The sequence below is a fragment of the Camelina sativa genome, chromosome 19, assembly GCF_000633955.1.
Source record: "Camelina sativa cultivar DH55 chromosome 19, Cs, whole genome shotgun sequence".
Lineage (NCBI taxonomy): Eukaryota > Viridiplantae > Streptophyta > Magnoliopsida > Brassicales > Brassicaceae > Camelina > Camelina sativa.
Window position 1 is genome coordinate 10,042,822 of NC_025703.1, and position 14,139 is coordinate 10,056,960.

General features: G+C 34.9%; 3 long non-coding RNA genes across 4 annotated transcripts; 2 read left to right on the forward strand and 1 right to left on the reverse strand.

Annotated features, from left to right (window-relative positions):
* LOC104765819 lies at positions 4,112-5,407 on the forward strand. Its single transcript, XR_763924.2, has 2 exons — positions 4,112-4,435; positions 4,940-5,407. It is a non-coding gene; the product is annotated as an uncharacterized LOC104765819 (long non-coding RNA).
* Positions 8,269-9,049, forward strand: LOC104765821. Its single transcript, XR_763926.2, has 2 exons — positions 8,269-8,419; positions 8,523-9,049. It is a non-coding gene; the product is annotated as an uncharacterized LOC104765821 (long non-coding RNA).
* On the reverse strand, positions 9,203-9,973 carry LOC104765820. Of its 2 annotated transcripts, none has more exons than XR_002036779.1 (2): positions 9,803-9,973; positions 9,203-9,643 (listed from the first exon to the last, which is right to left on the reverse strand). It is a non-coding gene; the product is annotated as an uncharacterized LOC104765820 (long non-coding RNA). The 2 variants fall into 2 exon arrangements; XR_002036778.1 differs by having other exon boundaries at positions 9,768-9,973.

The following is a 14,139-nucleotide window of genomic DNA, read 5'->3' on the forward strand; positions in this document are numbered from 1 at the left end:
TTCATATTTGTTATTCATATTTTCATCTTTGACTTGTAAGTTTTAAAAACTTTAATTTAAAGGTTTATGTGAAAGTTCTATCTTCATTCTTTATTATAAGAAAGCTGTAATTCTTCTATAAATAGACTATCTCATAAATCATAATACTATTTTAGGTAAATATTTCCACTATACTTTTAATTTGTTAAGGTTTGACTCAGTTTTTTTACATATGTCATTTAATATGAGTTCTTAGTTCCATTTTTGTATTCTCTATATTAGTATAATTGCAGCAGTTTTATGAAATAAATTTTAGAGTTTGATTTATTTACAGACATGCCATCATATTTATTGCTAAAGCCATTAATTTGTTATCCAAAATATTCACACTAATGTATTTAATTCATGATTCTATTTAAGATTATAAAAAAGACAATTCAAGGCAAAATTTGTTTAAAGTTTAAGATTGATTATCCTTTCATCATATAATACATGAAATTATTAAAAATCTATTTTTTTCTGCATATAATATGACTCAAAATTTTAAAAATGGACATATATTACTCTATTAATATAGATAGTGCGTTTACCAAGCCATTTTCAGCTAAAATGTTTAGATAATAATTTAGAGTCTTATTATATATAAAATCAAAATAAATTTAAATTCGAATGAGCCAATATTTCTAAATTTTTTTTGTCATATTTTATATTTTGCATATACTAATCTTAATTAAACACGCTTATTTTGGAAATACAACTAAGAAACAAGTTATATAATTTAAAAAATATATAAATCATAATAATAAAACAATTTCTTATCACAAATAAAAATTATTTTGAATTTTAAAACTTAGATAAATGACACTATAAATCAAAACACAATATATAAAAATTTGTTTTGTGGTGTACCGCGAGTCATGATCTAGTGTTCTATATATTGAAAGCAGCTTTGGTTATTATTAAACCCCAAAAGAGAAAAGAATGGTAGAAAAGGGAAATAGAGAGTGGGAAGTTAGTGTTCTCACTTCTCACCAAGCTGGCCTTCTCTTCAGCAATTATAGAATTTGAATGCAAATTGGCTTTGGCATGGTCACTTATTCAACAAACTTACAATATAATCAACTTATGCTATTGTACATGACTAATTTTTTTTTGTACATGTCTAATTATTACGTAAACTTGATACCATATATATATTTGTATGACAATACCAATTTTTCATGATATCATATCATCATGGACCAGTCGGTCGATATTGATTCTTCTTTAATTTGTTTCCACTTATTGAATTTCGTTAAACAAATTTCGCCGTCACGATCTCGCTATATTAGTCCCTCTCGGTCTAATTCACCCATGTCAGCTCTCTCGCGTGGGGGAGAAATAACTTCACTGGAGACGCGAAGTTATTTTTAACAGTTTTGAAGGCTCGATTTTCTCTCTCTAAAATAACTTTTCTCTTCCTTCTCTCTAAAACCCGAACTTAGATTTGAGACAGTTGCCTTTCCGGCTTGCCCTTCTGGCGCCGGAGAAGGCTCTTCTTTCCTCTTTTCTGGTTCTTTTGTCCCTTCCGGCGTCGGTATCGCCTCTGTAGAGTCGTCCTTCGACCTCGGATGGGTGTCTCTAGATGGTGGTTTCTGGTGAGCTACTCGGCGCGTGAAGCGGAGTCTCTTATGGTGGTGGTCGCTGGTGAAGACTCAATGACGAAGCTTGAGGACGGCATCGTTTTTTGGCGGTTCGATCTGGCGGTTCGGGATTTTCGCGACTTCGTGTGTCGATGTGTCTCTTTGGTGGGTTCGCTGGCTTGGTGGAGAAGTGAGGGGTTGGGGGTTGTTTCTTAGAGTTCTCCGGTGGTGGTTCGATGCTCCGGCATCAGATCTGTCTTCTCTCACTCCATCTGAGGCGGTGCTTTGCGGTTGGTTTGTTGTCGATTGTCAGGTAAGTTTGGGCTGCGCTTCAAGGAAGGACTGGGGACAAGATGCAACAGGAGGGAGGCAAGCTTTCTTCTCCGTCACCGGAGTGGTGTGGTTTTTTCCAGCATGCGTTGCTGTTGTGGCCATATCCGGGCGGTCGAAAGACTTTGGATCTGGTTCCTCATGGTTTGAAGACGCCGTAGGAGATGCAGAGAAGTCTTTCACGGCTCAGCCGTCAGGTTCAGTGGTTGCGGCAGCGGCGGAAGGCGCATGCGGATAGATGGGTTTTTCTGGTGAGTGTTTTGGTGGTTAACAGTAGATCCTTTTAGGATCTTAGATGGCTTGCATGGAATCCGGGTATTGAGAGGTTGGTTTGAGCCACCTCCTTTCTCTTGCCTCCATGTTTTGTTTCCATCAGACCGGATTTGAAGTCTGTTTTTGCCTCGGGAAAGATTTCCGGTTGCATAGATTCGGAGTCCAAAGGCTTGGGTCCGAGTATGTCGATTTGCTAGGTCGGGGAGTTGATGTTCATTGGGTGGCGGAGAGTCGGAGGGTTGACCTATTCCGAAAGCCATGTGGTGGGTTTGAATCGCCGTTGGTGAGGGTTGTGAGACAGGATTCGAAAACTCCGGTCAAAGAACCGGATCCGGCGTCGAAATCACAAAGCTGTGGGGCTTGTTTTCGTCGGAGCTAGTAGGTCTGATCCTCTGCCTCCGTTTAACCGCCCGGAACCAACTTTGTTTCTCTGTTTCTGTTCACCGGGAAATTTTCCGTTTGGTAACTGTTGACGAATTGTAATCTCAGGCCTAAGCCCATTGGGTTTGCCCATTAATAAAAATTTGTTTTCAAAAAAAATAAATAAATAAAGTTATTTACAACACTTAATTACAACACTTAATTACAACACTTTTTATAGACATATAATATATAGTGTTTATAATCTTTTATTAACAACATTCCAACAGTCTAAAATTGTCTAATAAAAGTTAAATAGTGGTCAGACTCAAGAAAAAATAAAATATTATGCGACAATTTTTATTTATTCCACATTATAAGCTTTTAACATGTATAAATTTGTATCAAATAAAAATGACTTAGAGAAATAGATGATTAAAACAACATCTTTGCTTGACCCACTTGTTTTCCAACTATAAATTATATGTCACATCAACAACAAAAGAGAAAAGTCTATTTTGTAAATATTTACCCAAAAACAAAGGTTATCAGATTCCTACTATTATAGCTGACCACAAAGTTGATAATTGCACTATTTTACCAAAGAAAAGTTTATTATAAAGTTCTTTTTTTTGTTAACTCAGAGTAAATTCTCATGCTTATGGAAGGCTCGAAACTGATCTCTGGGAAAGGAGACCCTCTCTCTGGATATTCAAATGGGTCGTTAGATAGATCCATATCTGTGTAAAGGTGTTCAGGAAAATGTGCCTTAGTTTCGCGAAGCAGGGGAATCGAACCCGAAACGCTGTAACGTCCCAGTCCCGCTCTCTACCACTCGACCACAAGCTCCGGACGGTTTATTATAAAGTTAAAACAAAAGTATTTAAGTAAAATAAGGGGTAAAGATGTCAAGACACTTAGAGCATCCAATGATATTCTATTTTTGCCTCTATACTCTATTATAGAGTAATTTTTGCTCCAATGGTACTCTATTTTCACCTCTAAATTAGAGTTTGCTATTTTTTTCTCTATTTATAGAGGAACTCTATTTTCTTTTCTATAAATAGAAGTGACCTATTTATTTGCAAAGTAATCCTCTTAATCTTTAACTTATTTTATTTATGACCAAAATAAATAAAATAATTATTTTAAGAACTAATAATATAAATTTAAGTATAAATATTTATTCTAAAATATTGAGACTACCATTTGCGAAAGATAATTTTATGAAAGTGTTACAAATTTAAAGTAAAATGGGTTAGTTTGCAATTTTTTAAAATAAAAGGTGTTAATTGTAAAATAAAAATAAAATTTGTTTAAAATATTTTTTTATAAAAGAAAAAATAGAGAAAACTATTGGCGCAAAACTTATCTCTATTATAAAAAATTTCTATTATAGAGAAAAAAATAAAGAAAACTATTAGAATTGGTTTAATGACATGTTATGAAGCTATGTGTCGTGTTGTTGAAGCCGTAGGAAAAGGAAAAATAATATCAGAGTAAAGTCTAGAGACATCATCGAGCATATCGACGTATGAAGATTGCAGCCATTTCAAGAATCACAATGACCACAATTTGATTTGCCACGTCTAGACAAATAACCTAATCAATACATTTATTTCGGCTGAGACTAAGGCGGTGATCATTTTCGGCTGTTACGTTCTAGATATATAAAATGAGTCTCATCACTTTCACAATCAGTTCTTAAAAAAGTACCACCAAGCCAAAAAGGACTTCAAGAAACTCTCATAGTACAACAAGAACTAATACGAAGAAAGCAACCATGAATTACGAGAAAGCTGTTGCTTTTTTCTTCCTCTTCGCTCTTCTCTTCGTTCCCTTCATGATTTTTCCTGCCACAGGTGCTCTAGGTATGTACGCATGCATATATATGGCTTAATTAAGTAGAACTATAAGTCCATGATCTATCCATATAGTGTAAAAGTCTTTTGGTGAAGTAACTATAGACAATAAGAACCCCTTAATTACAATATCTTCAATATAGAAAACTTGTTTACTGAACAAAAAATAAATCTCAAAATAAGGCATAGGAAAGTCAAAAGGGTTGGAGTCTATATATATAACACAAAGACAACCTTAAGTTAAACAAATTATAATCTAACCGGCCGGAATAGTATGTCAAGTACTAGAACTGAAGTATATTGATGATCATTAAAATAGGGCCACTTAATGTTTTTATAAAAGTGGTGTATGCATATATATATATATATATATATGTATTGTTATCAATGTACATACATATATATATATATATATATATAGGTATAAAAGTACGTTTCACCATTGCAAAAGGTCTCTATATAATGTTATCTTCATCTAAATTTATTATGAATATTGGAATGGGACAACTTAAGGAGGAAGAGAAGGCCTGGATGTATATTGTGGGAGTAGATGCAGAGGAAGGTGTGTAAAGGCAGGATTTCAAGACAGATGTCTTAAGTACTGTGGTATTTGTTGCAGAGAATGCAATTGTGTTCCTTCTGGTACCTTTGGCAACAAGCATCAGTGCCCTTGCTATCGAGACAAGCTTAGCTCCAAGGGCAAACCCAAGTGCCCTTGATTCCGTCTCCTTCCCTTTAATTATCTACTTTTATAAACAGTTACAATAACATGTAATGCATGCATGCGTAGACTTGTTGAGTATTTTGACTATTTTAGTTTACATGTTTCTTTGTTTCCATCTCGTGATAGCAATATGGGGAAAGTTCCCATCAGGCAACAATGGTTCTGTATCCATATATATTGTCGATTATATATGGTTGCTTCATCCAGCTGGTACAGTTCCAGGGTACCATGGATAAATTAATGCATCAAATTCAGCATACATGGTACATGAATATATATATAGTGTAGTGGCAGAGACTACAGTATTTTTTTTCTACCAATAAAACGAATTAATAAAAAAGAATCAAAAATTAATTGATTTCTTAATTACAAGGATTATCCAGTATCCTGTATCAACTTCATCTCTTTAGAAAATAAAAACGACCAATATTGCAGAGATACACACATGTACCATTCAATTAAAGTGTATTGAGCATTCAAAGTAATAATCAAATTTCACACAATAATGGTTAATTTGTATTAAAATATATATACTGTATATTATTACAAGAATAAATTATCATATACTATATTAAATACATAGTAACATATATATTATTAATGTTTTAAAAATATAAAAAATATCTATGCGAGATATTAATAATGTTAATGGCATATATCGCCCGGATAATAAAACTGCATGCGCCGCTCGATTCCGCCAAACCGCAAGCTTGACTAGGATGAGGAAAAATATGACGTCTCCCTTGGAAGATGATCGAAAGAAAGTTTTCAGTGGGCCGAGGGGTTACTGACGTCAAGTGGTCGAATCCGATGTACTTCTTTCATTTTCTTATTAGTATTTTTCTTATCTAATACTATACTCGTGGCTTCTTCTAGCTAGGGTTTTTTTTAAATAGTTATTATGAAACTGAGAGATTCTTTGCTTAGGGTTTCGATATTGATGATCTTGAAGTACCAAGTACAGGTGGACTGTGGTCTCACAACTGTCAACACCCACGGTTTAGGCTTATCGATTGTGTACCTAAGCTTTATGCTACGGTGGGGTTTCATCGTTACAATATGCTCAATGTCATAACTAATATCTACTCTAGTCTCCTCCCTTTCCTCTAAATCTCCTCTTGCTACTATCTGGTTCCTTCAATATATATTATTTAGTAATCTCCAACATTCAATTTTATTTCTCATGGGACAAACTTTCAGTACTGTGAGTTACTGAAATACAACGAGACAATGAGCTGTGTACAATCTTTACACTTAACTCTGGTTGCAATATATCCTTCTACCAAATTGTATAAAACCTTTCAGGTTCGTGTTGATAAAAAAAGTTTTGGAAAATTGGATTTGACTTGCTCTATAGCTAGAATTAAAGACGAAGAAGAAGAAATAGGAGCTGACTGACTTGTGTTTTTTATTTTTGCATACAAGTTTAGGATAACATCCTCACTAGATACTGATTGATTGATTATTAATGTTGCATATATAGTGACCACACATAAGCGTTTCATACCTCACTTTCACGGTGAAGCAGCCGCGGATGATTTCTACCAAGGTGCATTGCCAGATTGGCCTTCAGTTGTTGATTTGAATAATCAAAAACGATTTTACCTTGTAAGATTGACTAAGACACTAACGATCATGGTCAATTCTTTTGTTTTGCTTGTGATCAGTTAAGCAGTGATCTGTTTTCATTGTTGCATTTGTAGGTGAATGAATCAGACTTGCTAGCCAATGATTGGATTCGTTTGTATTTGGAACTTGCAGTTTGTGTAAAATTGGGTCGATTAGAGAGGTTTGTGTTTCTTTGGCATAACAATCACGTGCCATGATCAGTGTCATTGACGTAAATAAATAGTTAACTGGTTGGTTTTGTTTCAAAACTGTTTTTGCATGTAGAGGGATCTTTCCAAGTTGTATATTCTCACTACAAGAAAACAACCAATTTGCTAGGAACATTTGCGAGAAAAATTATCCCTAGCAAATTTATGATAGAATTGTGAGACATCTGCTACAAACATAAAGTCACTAACAAATTACTCGCAAATTTGCTAGGAAGTGGCCCCTCGGAAATCCGTTGCAAATTTGCGAGGAAATTACCAGATAAATTAACATTCCTAGCAAATCTATTGCAAATTTATGACGATTTTGCGATGACAGTACCCATTGCAAAGTTTCAAGGGATTTACGATGGAATGGCGAGAGTCATCGCAAATCTATTGCAAATTAAAAAAAAAAAAATTAAAAGTAATTATAACATTTAATTGAATTTTATTTTAAATACATTTGAGTGTTCATAAGTTCATCAAATAAATTTCTAATTTTTTTTTTAAAAATAAGAAAAATTAACTTACATGTTTATATGTTTTGTTAGTATATTAATACTAATTTCACATCCCAAACATAAACCCCAAACTCTATACCCCAAACCCTTAATCTAACTCAAAACCCTAAATCATAAACTCTAAACTTTAAAAATCCTGATCATAAATTTAAAACAATATACGTATATATTTACTTTACACAAAATAAATATTTACTTATAAATTTAAATCTCTATACCTAAAATTCAGTTATTATATATATATTCAAAACTAAAATTCAAATATATATATATGACTCTTTTGTGATTGTTTTGTGACTGTTTAACTATATAAATTAAATCATAAAATCCCAAATGTTAAACTTATTACAAATCCTAAATCATAAACTCTAAACATTAGAATTTTAAACTTTGAAATTTAGAAATTAAATCGTAAATGAAAATTCAAATATTAAATATATTCAAAACTAAAATCCAATACTTAGAAATAAATTAAAACTTTTCAAATTTTCAAAAAATTCAAAATTCTCTAAAGCTATTAAAATAAAAAATAGGACCATTTTGTAAATATGTTTAACTCAGAAGCTAAGCAAATTAATGAACATATATTTTTAAGATATGTTTAACACAAAAGCTATGCAAAATTAAAGAATTTACAAATATGTTTAAGATATTTTGGTTACCTATAATATACCAAATGATACTCCATATTACAAAATTTATAAACCAAAAAATTACTGAGTTCCCATTGGTTAATTCATAGAGACATGGATTGGTCTTTTAGTTTATAATCTGACGGACACAATTGTTTTCTTTTCTTTTTTTTCCTTTTTTTTTTTCTCCTCTTCGTCATTAACCTCCCACCAGCAATAGAAGATCTCTTCTTGTCCCTCTCTATACCCATATCACGAGATCTCATGACCAGCAATCTGAATTTGAATAAGTCGTCAAGGTTTTCACAATTCTCTTCGCTACCTTTCTTCCTTGTATAATTCTCGTTTTGATTTTGATTTGGTGAAATTTGAATCCCGTGATTTTGTATTTTTGTTTTCCAGTTTTGTCGATTGTACCTTCCGATGAGGATGCGATCCAATACAAAGTTGTTGCTCTCTTCGTTATTAACTCGTTCTAGAAGGTTTCAATCGATCTAGGGATTGAAAAGGTAAGACTAATTTTACGTCTACTTTCTAGGATCTAGATCTGTTGCCCTCTATCCCAGAATCCTAACTCCTCCCGAAGATCCATAATTGAAGATGAAAAAAGAAATCCGGCGACAGAAAAAGAGTGCTAAAGGAGACGAAGGCGGTGTCGCAAGTAGAGTTCTTCCCTTCCACCTAGTTGAAAATCTGGTTGGTTTGAAGATCATTTTTGAGGAATTAAATGGCCAAGAGGCCGACATACTAGCAGCTGGCAACGGTGGCTTGTCGACAACGGAATCTGGTTGCGGCTGCGTGTGATTAGGGTTTTTTTGTTTGTTTATTTTATGTCCGGTTCAATCAACATTTTGTAACCAGTTCAATTCTGTAACTCTTAACCAATTCCCGGTTTGGGTGGTTTATTAATATTAGTTTTTTTTTTAATATGGCAAGCTGTCACTAAATCTATAAATATACATTATATATATATATGATGAAAAAAATATTAAATTATTTTTAAAAATATATATTTTTATAGTTTTTTCTAATGTTTTCTCGCAAATTTGTAGCAAACTCTGCGAGGAATGTACTAGGAACAATATTGCAAGGAATCTGCTACCACTTTTATTCCTTGCAATTTACAATTATTTTGCGAGGGATTTAATTCCTAGCAAATATTGTGAGAGAATTACAACGTTGACCAATTTGCGAGAAGCGAATTGCGAGGGATTGACTTTCCTCGCAAATCCTTTGCTATAGTCATTTTGTGAGGGATTAGCTAGATATTCTTTCATCACAAATCTGTTGGAGTTTGATCCTCTTCTTAATCAAGTAGCATAAGAGAAGAAATCATAAGGTGAAGAAGAGAAGGCAATGGAGTCGAAGAAGAATAAGAGAAGAGGAAGAAGCGTAAGAAGAAGAAGTGTTGTGTCGTGGAGGAAGAAGAAAAGTAAGAAGTAAAAAGGGTTAAGCGGCAGATGTGAGAGAATTCAACATGGTATCAGAGCTCCAAAGTCTTGGTGGCCTGGAAATCTAAGAATCTGCACAAGAAGCAGAAGAGAAATCAGAGGCACAAACTGATTCACTAGAACACAAAAAAAAAAAAAAAGGGAAGAAAGAAATCGAAATCAGGTACAAATCTAAGACTAAAAATGCAGAACCAACAAGTAGTTTCAGTGTTTGACGGGAAGAATTTTCACTTATGGGTTATAAAGACAAGAGTTCTCCTTAGGTCTAGGGGGTTGTGGAAAATAGTAACTGAAGGAATCCATGATGAGAAGAAAAGAATGACAGATTTAGAGGAGTTAAAGATGAAAGATCATGCTGCCTTACAATTGTTGTTTAGTGCTGTGACTAAAGAGATATTCAAAACTTACCTGTCGGCCACTAAGACTTCAAAAGATGCATGGTGTGCATTGAACCTGAGATTTCAAGAAGACTCAAAAGGGTCAATGACACAAGCTCCAAAGACAGACACACACAATCAACAAGAAGGTCTATTCACTGCCACACATGATCAAGATGAAATTGATAAAGATATTTGGGTGATAGATAGTGGAGCTACAAGTCATATGGTAAGAGACAAAAGCTGGTTTACTCAGTTAGACACTAAGACAAGGACTTGGTTAAAGCTGGGAAGTGGTGAGTTGGTTCAGACACAAGGAAAAGGTACAATATCTGTAATGACTGAATTAGGAAAGAGAAATTTGAGAGATGTTCTTTTAGTACCTAGTATGACTCACAACTACCTGAGTGTGCCACACATGATGAGAAATGGTTGCCAAGTTATGTTTGAAGGGCTGAGCTGTGTAATAAAGGATCACGAAGGAAAGAAAATATTAGAAGCTCCTATGTCTGATGGATGGTACTGTATGAAACTTGAGAAACCGGAAGAAAGAAGTCACAAAGAAAAGAAAGAGGGTTGCCACTATATTACAACCTGTACTTATTACTTTCTCAACATTTCAACCTATACTTTTCACCTCTTTATAAAACAACATAAACTTAATTTACTCTGTATATAACAACACAAACTTTTTTAAAATTCTAAAACAATACCTAAACCTGATTAAACCACACATCGCGATTACTCTTATGCGTTTGACTCAAACACGCGACTTGACAACAACCCAACAAGATATATCATTTTTTTTAATCAAACCACGATATATCATTCTAAATGAGTAACCGTAAGAAAGAAAAAAAAAATCAATTTGGAGATTTAGGGTTCTTCAAACATCGACCATCTCAACTTCAGGAAATCATGAGCTCTTCAGATTTGAACCGTTCAGCCAATCGGGAAGCTCGTCGTGGAGTTCCGATAAGTTGCTGATGTGGCGAAGGAATCATCAGATACACATCGAAGACAGAGAACATTGACAAACAAGTCTTGCTTTTGAAGGAGGAATTGGGTCATGAGATGGCTATGATAGCTTTAAAAACAGTAGGTGTTGCAGTATAGTTGTGAGCTCACTTGTATAGTTGTGGGGAATAGTGTAGGTGATACTTGACTCATTATGGCTATGTGGAAGAGTGTAGGTGTTGTTATGGCTTGTTGCCGTGTAATATTGTTGTTATGTATGGTTATGGTCATTAATCCAAATGTTGTGTTGTTAAGCCTACAAATTCAATAAGAATTGGTCTCAGATGGTCTCAAACGATATCATCAAACATAAATCCTCAATAAGAATTGATCTCAAATGGTCTCTTTCAATATCATTAAACATAATCCAACTTAAGAACCAAACATAGATCAGCAACAAAAACCTGCAACTCCTAAAACCAAAACAGAAACCTGCAACTCCTAAAACCAAAACAAAAACCTGCAACTCCAAAAATCAAAAACCTGCAACTCCTAAAACCAAACCAGAAACCTGCAACTCCTAAAACCAAAACAAAAACCTGCAACTCCTAAAACCAAACCAAAAACCTGCAACTCCTAAAACCAAAAACCTGCAACTCCTAAAACAAAATCAAAAACCTGTAACCACTTCCAAAAACATGAAGCATCAACACAACTCTTAGATATTGCTTTCTTGTGTGGGTGTGTGTTTGACTGTCTCTGCTACTTGAAATGTTGATGGACCAGCCCCATCAAACTTTGTTCTCTGCTTACTACTCTTACTCTTTTTTTCCTTCTTTTCCTTCTTTTCCTTCGTTTTTTGTTGCTTCGGTTTGCCTCATTCCCGACTTCAACAACTATGTCATCACCAGCCTCATCACTTCCATTGTCTTTGTCTTCTCCATCATCTCCCCTCTTGTCTCCATCATCCTCACTCTCGACAACATTATCCTCATCGTCTCCATCATCCCCACTATTATCTCCATCATCCTCACTCTCTTCATCTGAAACTTCCTCGGAACCATTAGGAGCTTCATCACTTGCTTTGCTTTTGGGATTGAAATCGGGATCATCTGGATCACTCTCATATACCAAAGGACTAATCGGCATCTCTTCTCTTCGTTACCCAAAATTACTCAAACTCATTTTTTTTAATTATGAAGAACCCTAAATAAGAAGTATGGCCAAACTACGTAGTTTATCATGTCGAGTTATATAAGTCGCGTGTTTGAGTTAAACGCATAAGAGTAATCGCGATTTGTGGTTTAATCAGGTTTAGTGATCGTAATTTTTTTTTTCAATTGGAGAGGTATTGTTTTAGAATTTTTAAAAAGTTTGTGTTGTTATATACATAGTAAATTAAGTTTATGTTGTTTTATACAGAGGTGAAAAGTATAGGTTGAAATGTTGAGAAAGTAATAAGTACAGGTTGTAATATAGTGGCAACCCAAAGAAAGAAGAGAAAAGTTATGTGCTTGAGGGAGTAAAAGGTCCCACAATGGATCATGATGTTCAAGAGAGACAAAAGAAAGATCAAAGTGAAACAGAAAGGCAAGAAGTAAAGGTTGACAAACCTGTTAAGTACAATACCAAGAGGGAAGAGTATGGGATCAAAGTAGAGATTCATGATGCAGCTACCGTTGAGAAGGAGAGAAGCGCAGTCACTGTCAATAGAGAAACTAAGTCTATTGACATAGAAATTGATGACACAAGTCATAAAATTGAAAAGCTCAAACTTGAGATGGAAGTGGAGGACCAAAAGACTTCTTCATGTGAAAACATAGCCAAAGTGGTTAAGGAGATGGAAGTCATAGTTCAGGGAACTGAGAAGCACAACTTCGGGTCCAAAGAAAACACCGGACATGACAGAGGATACTTACCTGAGAGGGAGCAGGGGCTGGTTGGAGAAACAGGCGACAGAGGCGAGAAGAGTGTTCAAGAGAATCTGAAAACAAAAGGGAGAAAGGATCATGAGACAGTGAGAGCAAAACCAAAAGGCAACAAGAGTTGTCAAGGTCGAGCAATAACAAATAACACAACGTTCTCAGAGAAAGAGAACCAAGGAAGCCAACTTCAGAATTGGGTGGTAGTTGATAGAGGAGGATCTATTGCAAAAGAGAAGCAGAAAAATCAAAATCAAAGCAAGATTGAGATAAGGAAACTACCTTGGTGGGATGAGCAGAGATTCACCAAGGAGGAAATAGTCGACATGAATTGCACATCAAAGTACCTGCAGAAGAAAGAGTCTCAAAAATCGTGTCTGGTAGAAGTAAAACAAAAGACAACAAAGGTGCGTAGAATATTGAAGAAGGTAGACAAAGAAGAACCTCTATTGTTGGAGAATAAGAATGAGAGGGAGATGAGAGATACGAATGATGCACATGTTCATCTGCAAGAAAAGGAGTGTCAATGCTCAGTTGAGCTCTACCACCATCAGAGCAAAAGTGAGTCAAAAATTAAGCTGGAGAAAGAAGACAGAAATCTGGTACAAGTCGTGGCAGAGAACTACATGCGAGAAAGGGAAGTGGGTCAGGGAAAGAAATTGAAAGGCAAAATAACAATGGAGGAAAAACTTACTCAAGGGAGAGTGAAAGAGAAGAGCAGAGAGGATATCCGACTCACAAAAAGGAACAATATGGGAAAGCTTGGACCAATAACGCCGCATGTATGGAATGAGCAGAGAACCAACGAAGAGAAAAGTGATGACTTGTTCAGCCTGCAACTCATACAAAAGGAAGAAAACTCTAAATGCTTAGGTGAGATTGAAGGTAAATGGGAGTGCATGAAGAAAAAGCACAAATCAGGAAAAATATGGATATCAAAAGAGAAATTGAAGAGGCTGGAGGAGAAACTGGTTCAAGGAAAAATGAAAAGGAAGAGGAACAACGATGAAGCACAACCCATAAACAACAAGAGTATGTGGGAGAAAAAGACAAAGAAAGCACATACATCGAATGAACAGGGAATCTTCCATGAGGAGATTTATGAGCTGAATCATTCTAATCGGAGATGGAGGAGAACCAGAGAAACTCCATATCAGAACAAGAAAAAGCTTTGGTCTTCACCTAAGATTAATGAGAACCAGTTTAAGAAAGAAGAGGATAAGTACAAAGAGAAGAAAAGTGAGCTCATGCAAGACAAGGAAAAGAGGGAGATGAGAACCATAAACTCACAACATCTACTTGAAAAGGAGTT